General features: G+C 36.8%; 1 pseudogene; it reads right to left on the bottom strand.

Moving 5' to 3' along the window:
* Nucleotides 1-6,158: 6,158 nt before the first annotated feature.
* Nucleotides 6,159-6,929, bottom strand: LOC143388175 (protein tyrosine phosphatase type IVA 2 pseudogene; annotated as a pseudogene).
* Nucleotides 6,930-15,367: the final 8,438 nt, after the last annotated feature.

The raw sequence follows: 15,367 nt of genomic DNA, 5'->3' as shown, positions 1-15,367 counted from the left end.
GGAGAGAAAGAATGTTAGGTGTTAACATATATACAGAATTTACTCTCATTACTTGAGATTTCCTGGGGAGTGAGTATGGGTAGAAAAAAGATGCTCAAGTACTCAATCCTAGGGAACATCAAAACTTTGAAATTAGAAAACAAAAAGATAAGAGCAATGCAGTGTGAGTAAGTAGGAAGAAGACAGATATTAAGAAATCACAAAGATATTTTGTCCAGAATGTGGAAGAGAGTAACTGTAACATGATAGTGTGATGTCGAGTCAGATGAAGACCCAAAATCAAGAGTTGAGTTGACAAAATGGGAATTCTTGACCAAGGAGTTTTCACTGAGAAGTGGGAACAGCCTGTTGGAAAGAGTTAGTGGGAAGTGAGAAAGTAGAGAGAGAAAGTATAGACCTGTCTTTGGAGGAGGTTGTCGTGGAGAACTTCTCCATGGTGGCAGCTGGAGGCACTGTGTATTTTAGGGAGCATTTATTTATTTATTCAGGTGGGAAGTAGGCAAGGGGATATGAAAGATTCAAGATAAAGTGGCAAGTCAATGATGCAAGATCCATAAGAAATAATTGCTAAAGACAAATTCCTGAGTCACTGAGAAGTAATGGGATCCAAAACTGAAGTAGTTTTAGGTGGAAGTATTTTAAAGAGAAAGTAGGACAAACATGGGCAGTGGTTGAAAGGTGGCAAATTCATGAGTAACAGTTAAATAAGGAGGTGTTGAAAGAGTCAGTCTAATATGGGCATTGGTGTCACTGCAAATTCTTGTTGGGTGTTCCAAGAATGTAAGACTCTAATCACTTTTTACTTAGGTCATTTCTCATGAGTGCCTCTGCAGCAAGCAACTTTGAGCGCACTTCTCCCTTGGGACAAAAAAATGATTGTCTTATTGCTTGCTCTGGAAACATCAGATTCCTCAAATTTGTTCTTCAGCTGTGATGCAAATCCTCTGCATTCACACTATCCACTTGAACTCATATTAAATTCCCTCAGTTGGCTTTGGAGCAAGGAGAATCTACAGAAGCATGATGCTTCTGTTTGCTATGCTATGAGTAATAAATCATTTTGTCTTGGACCAACATCCAGAAAACAGTAACAGGTTAATTCATTAGTTTATGAGTAGGATAAAATTAAGTCTCAGACCCAGTAATTATGGCAATAAAGATGAGATGCTGAAAAGGCTTTCCAAAGAAAAATGTCAAAGGTCCTTTAGAATGGTTTCTAAACCATCTAGACTCCCTGGACTCGCATGCAAGTGGTAGGTGAGCAAGTATGTCAGGGGCTCCCATTGTCCTACCTGTCAATCATTTATTGGGATTGAGAACAGGGAGTTGGATTAAAAGAAGTAGCTCAGAATAGCTTCTTGGTTGTTCCTGATTCTGCTCTCAGTGGGAGAAGGGACTTGTCCCTTACATTCATCAGGGCAGACTGGCCAAACAATCACATGGTCAGCTGAATCCAGAAACAGCCACAGCTGTCAATTTAAACTCACCATATCATCCCTCTCCACATGCTATAAGAACAGATCAGCTCCTATGGATTTGGTTGATACTAAACTACTCTGCCAGCCTGACACAATCAATAACCGCTTCCTGGCTCTTCAATCTTGTGTGTGTGTAAACAGAGAGATTCCTTCAAGCTTGTTTCAGTCTTAACAATGTAAATTCACATCCCTCTCCTGATGCCCAAGCATCTTTGGGGGAAGCTGTAACTACTCAGTGATACTATTCAGCAGATCAAGTGAACCCAACCAATGTACCAATGTTCTAAATCAAATGTAACAGCAAATTCCAAACTGGAGTATCACTGTGCGCCTTTGTGCTACATTTTTGTAGGTGGAATAATGTCTTTCCTTTAGGCTTATCTATCACCCCTGAAATTATTGGAAATGACTTCAAAGATCAGTAGGTCAATCTAAATTCCCTGTCTATGTCCAAATGAACAAGAGGTCAGCTTTTGAGTGCTTTCCAGCCATAGGAAATAAGACCTCCTGATCTTGGGACTATTCACAATTCTCTGAGTCCACAACCCTATAGAATACATCTGAAGTCAATACTACAGGTTGACCTGATTCTGTTGCTTAGAGTCCTCATGATAATATCCTTAATTAATTGTTGTGTGAGGCAAATTGAACAAAGCTGACCCTAATATTTCCCAGTAACACTAAACAAGGTAGTTAATGGAGTGGTGGATTCATATGAAAATTCCAATTTAACCAGGAACTTGTAGGATCATGGAATGGATTGCTAGAAGAGGCGATTCATGTGCATCTCTGCATTTTCTGGCTGAGAGTGCCACCAAAGCCCTGACTGTTCTTTACTCTGGCCTTTTCTTGGGGTCGGTTTTCTAGCAAGCAACTTAGAGGGATGAAGTAATGTGCTATCAGTCAAAGATCAGGTTTCTTACTGCTTGTTCTAAGGTCAGTGGATTCTCTAATTCAGAGTTCTTCAGCTGTTACACAAATCTACCTGTGCAGTACTTGCCTGGGTTCATGGAATGTCAGTTCTATGGTAATTGAGTGCAAAAATAATTGATATAAACATGGTGCCCGTATTTGCTGTGACTTCGTTTCTGACCCATGTCTAATATCTTCTGCCAGCAGTCACATGTAGTAACAGGTTATTTACAAGCTTATAAGAAAGATAAAATCAAATATTAGTAGGTTTGGTGGAGTAAAAGTAAGGTAGTTATTTTCCTGTATAAAATGAGAAACTTGATAATCAACTAAGATTAACAAAGAGGGAGGAGTTGTTAGAATACAACAGTCACTAATATGGCATTATGTAAAAATATGGATATGTAAACGATGTGATTCTGCAAACTATATTTGGGGTAAAAATGGGAGTTCATAACCCACTTGAATCTAATGTATGAAATATGATATTTCAAGAGCTCTGTAATGTTTTGAACAACCAATAATAATAAAAAAGAAGTTTGAAGGAAGAGATAAAATTTTTATCTTTGGAAGCACAGCTCTGAAAGGATTGTGGTCTAGTGCCAAAGGACTCCTTGAGATTTGGGCTAATAAATTTAAGGTGATGTGAGTTCAGTTCAGTGTGTGCCTTGTGAGTTTTTCTCCACCCACATTCGAATTGCCCATAGAAGTGGAGAAGTCACATTTAACCATAATTGTACTTTTGGTGGACAAATACAAGGAGAGACAGAATCAGTGAAGCTGAGAGTATATGCAAGGGAATAGTTATAGGGCTGGACCACAGAATCTTAACTGAGACAAAAGGCAATGAGTTAAAAAATGGTTAATACAAAAGACAAGGACAATGAAAATATAAGTGAGTTTGGGAATATAAGTGGATTGGAAAAATACAGTTGTATTCAAAGAACAGAGTGATTGAAAGTGAGTTTTTCATGGAGATTATTGGTGATGACAACATCTAGATTGTGACAAAAGTGTGGGAAGAAGTGGGGGAATGGTCAAACAAGAGAGGCAAAATGTTGCATGGATCATCTACATTAGTGTTAATAACCCAAAAACAAAGAGAAGAGGAAGATATTAAAATATTTGGTCACTGAAGGGGAGGTACCAGGAGATACAAAGAATATCATAAGAAGGAGAGATAGTGGTCAGCATCATCCAAAGATAACATGCATCAAAATGAGTTGGAATTTTGAATGAAGAGGGAGGAGTAGTTGTCTATATGCAGCAATAAAATGGGAAAGACATTTAGCTTATCTTTGGTACCAGTTGGACATGGGATTTGGAAGAAGAATATAAGACAGCCACCTTTTGAGAGGGTTGCAAATCAATGTCCTGGGAAAAAAACTAGATTTTAATGTAAAGTGAAGAAATTATTCAGAAAAGTTGATAATTGTGGTAATTTATAATATACTTAAGGGTTTCAGCATATAGTGAAGAGTTCAGAAAGGGGTGCAAAATTGCATGAAATTAGGGAATGTACAGAGCATTCTGGGATAAGAGACCAGGGCTTGATGGACAACCAGAGATGCTGGCACTTCTGTGGATGACTGAGGTAAGCAGACATGGAAATCATGGTGGGATTGTTCCTGGTGGAATTTAGGGGAAATCATAATTCTAATTATATCTTCTTAAAGAATTATTGATTCAGTAATCACTAGGGTGCAATGAGGAGGATTACTATAGAAGGGGTAAGTTTTGGCCAAGAGTTTGGATTTAGAATATTCCCCAAAAGCCCTTGTGTTAATGATTTGGTCCCAGCTTGGTGCCATTGGGAGGTGGTAAAGATATTAAGAGCGGGGGTGGGGGGGCGTGGATCTTAGTGGAAGTTCTTCTGGCCATTGGGGGTATGTCCTCAGAAAGAATTGTAGGACACCCATGGCTTCCTCTGTTTTTGTTTTTGTTTTCCTTTCCATCCTGATCATGAGGTGAAGAGTTTTACCACACATTGCCATCATCATATGTTGCCTCACCACAGGCCCAAAGCAATGGGACCAACTGGTCATGGACTGAAATCTCCAAAACTGTGAGCCAAAACAAATCTTTCCTCTTAAGTTCATTACTTCAGATATTTTGTTACAATAATAGGAAGCTGATTAACACAATGTATAACAAAAACCTCTTTGGGGAAAGATATCTAATATTTCAGAAAAGCAATTAGTTGATTGAAGGTTTTGAATACTTCTCTTGGACTGAGATCTGAGTTTGTCAGGGATGAAGTAAGTTCCAGATGAATATGTATGTTGTGGTGGTTGGAGAAAGGATTCAGGTTATAGCAGGTGCTTTTGGGGGTGCCTATGTATATATGTCAGAAGAAAGATTCAATAAACAACAATAGCAGTGGCCCTTGGTAAAAGGGCTTTAACTGCAATGTCAATGATATTGGTCTTCCGAATTAACAGCACACTTAAAGAAAACACTGGGGGATCTGGGACAGTTGGGAGAAGACATGGGGTGTTAAGATGGACATCCTCATGGGCAGCAAACACATAGCTGACCAAGTCTATGAAGGTTTGCAGTATGGCTAACTGTAAGCACAATTCCCAGGATCCTCAACTTTTCTTTGAACACTTTCTTCATCTTCTTGCTCTAACAAATATCTAGCCATACTCAGAAAAACATTCCTTTACTTGAAACTTTTTATAATGGGGATGGCTCACATCTCTCATATGGAAATAGAATCCCGATGAAAATCAACCATTCAGGCCTTATTAGTCCTTACAACAGCATCTATGGTGTGATAATGGGGATTATTGAGACTTTAATTATAAATTTCCTGGCAAAGAATTAATGATGCTTTCATTCTTTTGTTTTAGAAAAGAATTTTTTCCCCAAGATTTTTTGGCCAGTTTACTTGAATTAGAGAGTTGGCATCTGTCTTCTGATGATTTACTCATGAGCTTTTTTCCTAGTTTATGTGACTTCAAGTCAACAAAAGAATGCTAACTCAATTAAGCAGTCAAAGCCCAGGATGCCATGTTTATCTGTCTCATTCACTTGTGTCTTTCACACATACCCATTTCTGTTTTGTTTCTTATTTGGTCTTCCAGATCATAGTCATTAAATTTCTCTTATGACCATAACATTTTTGTAGATCATAGCAAGTACTTAATAATTATAATTTTCAAAAATAATATATATATATATATATATGCATATATATATGAGTTTTACTACTCATTGTTGCCATCATATGTTGCCTCACCACAGATATATTATATATACATAATATATATATATATATATAAAAATTAGACCTGCCCTAATTATTGTAGTACACATAGTAAGAAAATAATACAAGAAGGAATATGCTCATGTAAACTACTCATAGTTTTGTTTATAGAAATTAATATACATAGTAAAGGCAAAAGTGAATGAGCTGACTCTGTTGAAAATATTAAAATGAACATTTTATTAAGTTAATAAAGATTGAAGCAAAGTTAGATCTTTTATAATTATAGTTTTGTATGTGTATATCTGTTCAAGTTACTTAGACTCTATGTTCTCAAACTTGAAATTGTAAGAAAGAAAAACTATTTCTAAGAACAATGAGCCCAAAATGAAGTCAGCAAATTAACCAATTCTATTGAAAATTTCTCTTTAGGAAGAAGATACTGTCCCATGAGTCTCATTGCTTCCTACCACCCGAAGGTTTGGATAATATATGTTTGGCTCTACACAGCTATTTTAGTTGGATTTAGGTAAAGTGAGAGGATTTTTAATTTTTTTTCTTTTCTTAAACATTTTATTCACGTTATAGAGGGATTTCTTATTTGTTTACTTTTTCCTAATTGTTAAGAAGAGTGGTTGAGGAGTACTGTATCCAACACTATTTTGATGACACAGGTAAATTCCAGATTCACATTTCCAGGTACCAAGAGTTCCCTCTAAATGCCACAATCATATAAGCCTTCGTTTGTATTTCTTTCTACTGAATACAGCAATGCCCATTGGTATCTCTGAAGCGTAATGGCATCTTAGGTCGATATTTCTCCAAGTAAAGCAGCTGTTTGGAATTGAATGCTCCCCTTCTTTTTTGTCTTATAAACTGAACTGCATCTTCATACTTCATTCCACATTCAATCAAAGCAAGTGCAACCAGCACAGGTGTCCTTCCCAATCCTGTAACACAATGCACTGCAACACAGCAACCTGGCTCTTCACGGAATTTGGTTTTTAACAAGTTCAGCCAATCATCTACTATCTGATTAGGGGGTGGAGCTCCATCATCAAATGGCCAATCTAGAACGTAGATTCCTTCTTTTTCAACTGGAGCTTTATCATATGTAGCATCACAAACTCGAACCAAAGTTGTCACTCCATACTTCTTAAGTTCCTCTGTGAACTTGTTGAGAGTTGCATTGGTAGGGTTGTGAGTTATCAGAAAACGCATGTTCTCATAGGAGATCTCCACAGGGGCTGGACGGTTCATTATGGCAAATAAAAAGTGTGAGCGTGCGTGTGTGTGAGTATGATGGGGAAAATTGGGGAAAAAAATCAATAAATCTTGAAATGTTTCACAGCAGAAAACATTAAAAAGACCACTAAAATGCCTATTATCAATCAGTATTCTCTATTCAACTTGTTTATTCTTTATGAAGCTTTTCTCTTCACGACAAGCAGAAGTATTTAGAATCCACACCAATCCAAATTCAACTTGGGCCTCAATGTCTGCAGATGGATTCCTTCAGAGTCCAAAACAATCCAACTACATACAAAACATAAGCAGCCTTTACTACATTTAGGCACTAGTGAGACACATTAAAAGTGTAGGTCGTTTTTCCACTTTTGTTTACTTGATGCTTAATTTACTGGAGTCATTAAAAGAAATATACTTGCAATAAAAAAAAAAAAAAAGTCAACTATTTCTGAGGCCAGTCTCGGTGTCCAGAGTCTTCAAGGCAATGTTAATTATGGCACATAGAACCCCCGAGCTCACTTGTCAGCGAAAACGCTGTGCTGAGCCTGGCACAAGTCTGCCCTCACGCTCAGAATCGCCATAAATGTGCAACGTATATTCCAACGAAAAACGCTGGCGAGCTGGGGACTGGGCATTGAAGTCCGGCGGCGGCGGGAGCGAGGAGGCGCCTGTCTCCTCAGTCACCTCGGAGGCGGCGGCGGCGGCGGTAGCGGTGGCGGCGGCGGCGGCGACGACTGCCCCCCAGCCTCGGCGCGCGACACTTGGCCCGGCCCGGCGGCGGCGGCGGCGGGTGTCCACGAGTCCGTCTTGCTGCTGCTGCTGTGGCCGCCGCTGTGTCTCCTGCTGCCGCCGCTGCCGCCGCTGCCCTGTGGTGTTGCCTCTTGCCCTGCCAGACCGCCGCTGCAGCTCTAGCCGCTCCCAGAGGGACGACGGTTACAGCCCGGCCGATCGCGCCGCGGCCACCACCGCTGCGCGTGCAGCCGGAACCAGCTCCGATTTTTAATTTTTTAAGGAAAAGTGAACACTTCATTTTTAGCAACATTTTTCTTGAAGCAGATGAACTTGAGAAGGAGAGCTCCATGCACCGTCACTTTGCCAGGTGGCTTTCATCGGGGTGTTCATTGTTAAGAACCCTGCTATTTCTGCCTGAGGTTTGAAGCCAGGACTTCACAGGATCCCCTGCTGCACTCCTCAGTTTTTTCCATGCAGAGAGCAGATGAGTGAAGCAGAATAAAATCCCAGCCTCAGAGGCAGCAGTGTAGCATTCCAGGCATAGGTGACAGTGTTTCGCTTAGTTGGAATAAACGCTAATTGGAGTTGCTGAGTGAAAGTTAGAATTGAAAATTGGACTTGGTTTATACAGCAGTTTGGAAACTTGTGAAACGTATTATTATGACCATATTTTGATAAACAAAAATGAATTTTTAGTGTGGTTCTGGGGATTGAACCCAGTGCCTTGTGCATGCAAGGCAAGCACTCTACCAACTGAGCTGTATCCCCAGTTCCTGCAAATGAAATGTTAATATTAAAAATAAAACATCAATTGTTTCCAAAGTAGATGCGTTGGTTAGGACAGGACAGTTCAAGGACAAGCACTGAGGTTCTGAGATCTTCTTTTTTTTTTTTTTTTAATTTTCAGAAGTAACATATTCAATTATATTTAAATAGGCTAACTTATCAAGCTGTTTGGGTTCTTATAAGTTCCACTAAATTCTTCTGGAAATGAGAGAATAAATAAGTCCTCCTTACTGATTTGTGTGATTGTGCCTTTTAATAGTCTCACTATATCAGTTATCATATTGTCATGTATTTTTCACATCTTTTGCTTCACATTCTTTCAGTTTCTTTGAAGAAGAGGACATATATTTTCATCATTATGTTCCTAGAACTGAGTGAGCCCCGTGTCCCGGACTGAAAATCTAAAGCATAACAGAGGAAGCAGCCAACATTCCTTCTTATAGCGGTCAAGGGTGGTCATAGAAAATAAAGATAATTTACTGATTTTGGAATGGACTGAACAGTTTTATTCAACAACAAGCCTTTTCCAATTATAGATTTATTTAGCTTATCCTTAAAATTATGTGAATATGTGGATTTAAGTATATGCATAGACCTTTAAATCCAGTGTTTATACTACATTCTAAAATTTGATATGTGCACTTTTGAGAACAAATAGCTAAGATGTAAGTATATTTTGTAAAGGTAATTTTTTAGTCATTTTGAGGAATGGAAAAATAGTAACTTTTATTGCATCTAGAGGCATGATTCGACTCTAATTGTCAATATATGAAAATGGATCTTTATATTTTTCTCAAGTAATCCATGGAATGAGATGTTTAGTCTTTGGGTCATGATAACTTGTTTTACTTTGTAGAAATCCCAGAAGAAACCTTGAATAAACGTTGATCTCCTTCAGGGGTTTCTGGTTCTTCTCACTAGAATCCCACCTCCTGCACCCCTGTTTTTACTACAGCTCACTCTCCATGGTGTAGAGCTCCCTCTATCTCCATCTTTCTGAGTTTTATCTTCCCAGACTCCCAGTTATTTTTCCCACTCCACTGTCTATCAGTTTTGCATTAAAAGAAGTTAGAAAAATTACATGAACTATGAAAATATTTTAATATGAAAGATAATCACCCTAGTAATGAGGAGTAAGAAGTACATACCTAATGATAACTTTAAAAACTGGGAATAGTTTTTTTACTATTTTTAACAATTCTGATGGTTTCCTTAAGTGAAGCTGTGTCATTAAATATATGATCCATGAGCACATTTCTCATTACAATGGAGAATTATTTTAATCTAACAAATGAGAGAACTGCAAATAGATAGAGTGTATGAAAAGTAAATTATGTCTTTTCTTTGTAAAAAAGAAACAAAATGGATATATAAAAAATAAAGATAAAACAGAGCTAAATGTCCAAATTTCTAGAGTATAGGCAACAAAAAATAGTAACATTTACTATTAATAAGTATATTCATCTCATCAATTACATCAAATGATATTTTCATCTTGATATTATAGGGGAAATGAAGAGAAAATTAACATCTGCTTTTCTCCCTAAAGCCATTAAAGAAAATGATTCTTTTATCATAATACTTGGGTATTTTAAAATGTGACTTCTGGATAGGAGTGTAGGCTTGTCATCTCACCCTTTGTCTCCCCACTAGTCACAATACAAACAGTATGTAATAACAGCAGAGACTTTGAACATGGAAAAGAAGGTGAACTTGTTAGGACTGGAAGACCAACAGAGCATCTGGGCTTTTACCACACAGGCCCAACACAAAAATGTGTCCCATAGAGGCAGCCCAGATAGGCTCATTCCTCTTCCATATTGAACCAGGGTCTCACCTACAATACAAAATGAGCCCACAAGTCCTGGCAAGGGGAATTAAGCAGACCCCTGCTGGTTTAGAAAAAAATCAACTAGAGAAAGAGCTTAGCTCCTCTCCTGGTGAGACTTCACTTTCCCACCCAGAGATGTGGCCAAGGATAGTATGCCCAACCACGGACAGGCATGTGATGATGTGTCTTCCTTCCTTAGCAGGTTTCTGAAGCTCTTCATCCCCATCAAGGCCTGGGGGACCTCAACAAAAGGGATTGTACCCCAGAAAGCACCTTCCTTGAAACATGCTCTCCATCCCACTGAGGTTGAGAGAAGCCCAGCCAAACACATGTCCAGTCAAGGAGGCCTCCTCATTCTCATGGACCTGAAACCCCCCCTCCCTCAACACCTCTGACCACTCAGGGACCATCAGAAGAGACCAGTGGGAGCCCCAGTGGCACAAGATAAACTAAGAATATCAAATACCACTGCAAAGACTGGTTAAATGATGACTTAATTCATAGTCCACACAAGTAGACTAGGACCTATTCTCCAAACATAAGAAGGTGAAAAATTCAAGTAAGATTCTAAATTCCTTAACGTCATATCTAAAATGTCTGGGATAGAGCTAAAAATAACTTATTATTGCAGGGATCAGGAAAACCACAACTTAAGGAAAAAGGAAAATTAACTGATGCCAACACTGAAACAAATCAGTTGTTAGCATTATCTGACGAGAATTTTATAGCAAGCATCATGAAAAAGATTCAATAAACAATTATAAATCTCTCGAGAAGAAAGAAAAATGGAAAATGTCAGCAAAGAAATAGACATTATTAAAAGAAAAAAATTAGAAATTATAGAATTGAAAAATAAAATAGAAAAAATAAACAACTTCCTGGATTGGTTAATAATAGAGAAGAGATGAAAAAGGAAAGAACCAGTGAGTTTGAGGACAGAGTACTAGAATTTGCCCAATCCAAGCAACAAAGAGAAAATATATGGGGGGAAAAATGATCAGAGCCTCAGAAACCTATGGGAAAAAAGACCCTAAATTTGTATGAACAGAGTCCTAACAGTGGAAGAAAAAGAGAGTGGAGCTATTAGTCCAAGGAAAATTAGCTAAAAATTTTCCCCGTTTGGCAAAGGACACAAATTCACAGATTTGAAAAGCTGAGTGCTATGGTTTGCATAAATGTCCCTCAAACACCTGTGGTCACCAGCCCACAGAACTATTAGGAGGGAGTGAAAACTTTGTACCGTGGAGCCAACAGGAAGGAAAGCAATTAGGAGCATGCTCTTGAAGGGGACATTGGGACTCCAGCCCCTCCTCTTTGCTCTTGGTTTCCTTCTCAGCCACAATAAGACGGGAAACCTCCTCTGCAACACCCTCTCTGCCATAATGCACTGCCTCACCCAGGCCCAAAGGCAACAGTGCCATGTGATCAACTGAACCTCTAAAACATGAGCCTAAATACACCTTTTCTCTCATGAAGTTGAATTTTTACAGTAAAAAAAAAATTTTACTGAGTAAATCCCAAGTAGAATAAGTGCAAATAAATAAACACCAACATATATCAGAAGTAAATTTCTGAAAATTAAGAACAAAAGGGAAAAATGCTAAAGACAAAAGAGAAAGTTAGTCAGAAAGAAATAATGTATCATTTGTAGGGATCACCAGTTCCAATGGCAGAGGTTTTCTCATGAGAAACCCTGGGGTATAGAAAGAAGTGCTGTGAATTTTTCAAATTCTAAAAGAAAAACAGAGTCAATAATGAATTCTATATTTAACTATCCTTCAAGAATGAAGGGGTTGGGCACTGTGGTGCACACCTGTAATCCCAGGGGTTCCGGAGGCTGAGGCAGGAGGAGTGAGAGTTGAAAGACAGCCTCAGAATGTGAGGCATTAAGCAACTCAGTGAGACCCTGTGTCTAAATAAAATACAAAATAGAGCTGGGGATGTGGCACAATGGTTGAGTGTCCCCCAAAAAAGAAAGAATAAATAGGCAATAAAGATTATCTAAGACTAAGGGAAATTAAAAGAAAGTGTCACTAACATACCTACCTTAAATTTGACTAATGTTTTTTAACAGAAAATTACAAAAGAAGAATCTCAATGACATGGGAAAAAGGAAAAAACAATGGAGAGAACAAAAATATAGGTAAAATATAAGTTTTCTAAACTATATATAATGATTAAAATAAACATTATAATACTTTCTGTTCCCTATTGCTAAATAATACATGGATCAAAGAAAAATCCTCAAAGAAAATGTTGAAAATACATAGAACCAAATTAAAATGAAAGTGTGGCATGTGAAAATATGTGGGATGCAGCAAAAGCAGTATTGAGTTAAATTTATACTGCTAAATCCTTGCAATAAAAAAAACTAAAAGAAAAATAAACCTGAAGCAAACTGAAAGAAGGCAATAATAAGGAACAAAAATCAATGAAATTGAAAACTGGGTAACAGAAAAAAATTGATGAAACAATAAACTTGTTCTTTAAAAATAAAAATCAATGAAATTAATAAGCTTACAAAAAATGGAGAGAGACGATATAGACCCTCAACATCAGGAATGAATCAGAGAAATCACTACAAATCCTATAGCTATTATAAGATAATAAGGCATCACTGTGAGCCAGATTATGCTCATAAATTTGACAAAAAAATCAGCACCAACATAGAGGATCTGATCATGTAGATAATTTAGTTGACAAATATAGAACATAATCTAGTTGACAAATATAGAACATAATCTAGTTGACAAATATAGAACACTCCACCCAACAGAGTATATATATATATATATATATATATATATATATATATATATATACACACACACACACACACACACACACACACACACACACAGACATACACATACACCTCACAGTGGAATGCATCACAATTCTCTCCACCAGGAAGTATTACAGGCTTAAGACCCATTGCTATGCAGCTAAGTGGTAGTCAAAGAGATCAAAGACCACTAGAGGAGATTATCTCCCCAACACTAACAAAGGAATATATAGAAACTGAATAAAACACAACATTATTTATAATCACCCCAAAGAAAGTAATAAATAAAAGTGTATACTTAGTATAAACTTAACAAAAAAATGCTTAGGGTTAGTGTGTGGAAAATGACTCAAGAGTAAAAAGAACAATCCAGTTAGAAGGGGGCAAAAGACATTGAGAGATATTTTGCTATAAAAGATAAACAGATCAAATAAATACAGGAGAAGTTGTTCAACATACTAGTTATTAGGCATGAATTAAAACCATAATGGCATATCACTTCCTAACTATTAGAATGTCTTAAACTTAAAAAAAAATAATAACCAAATGTTAGTGAGGATATGAATAAATTGGATCACTCACTAATACATTGCTGATGAGAATGGAAAATAGTCCATTGGAAAAACTGGGTGAACTATACATGGGATTCCCTGTTCTATTTCTTATTACTTCATGTAAATCTATTATTATCACTTAAATGGTTTAATTAAAAAAACATATTCAAGCATATTTATGTATACATATTCATATATGCACATACATACAGTTTATATATTGTATATATATATTCTGTATATATACACATACATACCATTTTTAACTATTATAGTTATATATATTTAGCAGTATATATAAGTATATATAGTTGTTTATGTACATATATAGTGTGTGAGTATACATATCTTTATGTGTATGTATATTAGTATACACATATATTAGTAATGACATATACATATCATTAACATATTAATATATATATCATTATGTAGTAAGTAAGTAGGAGAATACTTAGAGGATTCATGGAATGAACAGTACATGAAATTCATGTTCATGAAATTTGTTTTCTTTTTATTTTAGGTAAGACTAGATTTTTCAGTATTCTCTACAGTAAAATGTGGTTGTATGACTAAATTTTAATCAATGGAAGGTGAGTAGAAGAGTCCCATTACTCATGGGGCTCCACTTGTAAAACCTCCAGGTTTCATATTCTACTTTCCTTCCTTCTCCAACAACTTGCTGCAAAAGACGACAATCAACTCAGAAGTTGAGTTTGAAAAGGGAGGGAAAAAAGAGAAGAGGCTGTGACGCTGAATCACCGTTGGAAGGCAACTGATGATAGGAACTCATGTTTTTGGAATTCACATGTGTGAAAATAAACAATTTCACTAAGCCACAGAGATGTGGTCAATCAGAATCTCTTAATTCATTTAATCATTTTTGACAGCCCTTCAGAAAACAAGTCCAACACACTTTTCTAGCATATTCTACTGCCTGTTCTGTTTGAATCTGTTGGTCATCTGTGCCCTTTTATCTGATAAGGCAATATTAACCATATCCTCTGCTGTGATAGAATCCCCTCTCTATACCTAAACCAAATATTTTAGAAACAAATTATAGTCACCCCTACCTTATTCCAAGAAAGATTTAACCAAAAACAAAAATGCATACACTGTACCAAAATCAAATAACTTGGAAAGAAAGAAGAAAAAAAGGAGACAACATTAAGAAACAGAAACAGGAAATTGAAATATTCCTAGGGGTGAGATTAATATATAACAGAAAGACATTTATGCCTCTATAGAAACATGTTTTAGACATCTAGCTACATCATCGTTATTTGTAGCAGCCTACATTATTGGGAAATATGCATTACAAAATTTATTTCATGTTTGTCATTTATCAAATTTTGTTTGCATGCCTTTAAAATGTAAGGTAAAAGGTGTGGAAGGAAAATACCATTTATCCTGATATTGAAACTGGAGAGGTCTTCTTCTATGTGTTCTCATAAAGAGGACAGCACATGAGCAAATAAGCATTTTCTTCAGCAACCTTACACAAACACTACCGTAAAACAAATTCATTAATCTTCAAAGCTGAAATATTAAAAGAAAATCCCAGGTGTAAATAGAGTAACACACCCATTTCACTCATCCCTTATTACTTTTCTCAGAAATCCCCCCAAAAAACTAAAATATTTTCCTGAAGTGTCTCTCACTAACCTATTGAGAAAAAAAAATAAGGTAGAAATCTAAATTATAATTTATTTTCTCACCGATATCTATGCAATTGTGGATAATTGCTGCTTATTAACAAATTGAGGACTGTATCGAAAATTCTGAAAATTTTCAGAACATTAAGCAGACCCAAACACAATTGTCCATTAG

Source organism: Callospermophilus lateralis, unplaced genomic scaffold (genome assembly GCF_048772815.1).
Source record: "Callospermophilus lateralis isolate mCalLat2 unplaced genomic scaffold, mCalLat2.hap1 Scaffold_66, whole genome shotgun sequence".
NCBI lineage: Eukaryota > Metazoa > Chordata > Mammalia > Rodentia > Sciuridae > Callospermophilus > Callospermophilus lateralis.
This window is presented reverse-complemented; position numbering and strand designations above follow the sequence as displayed.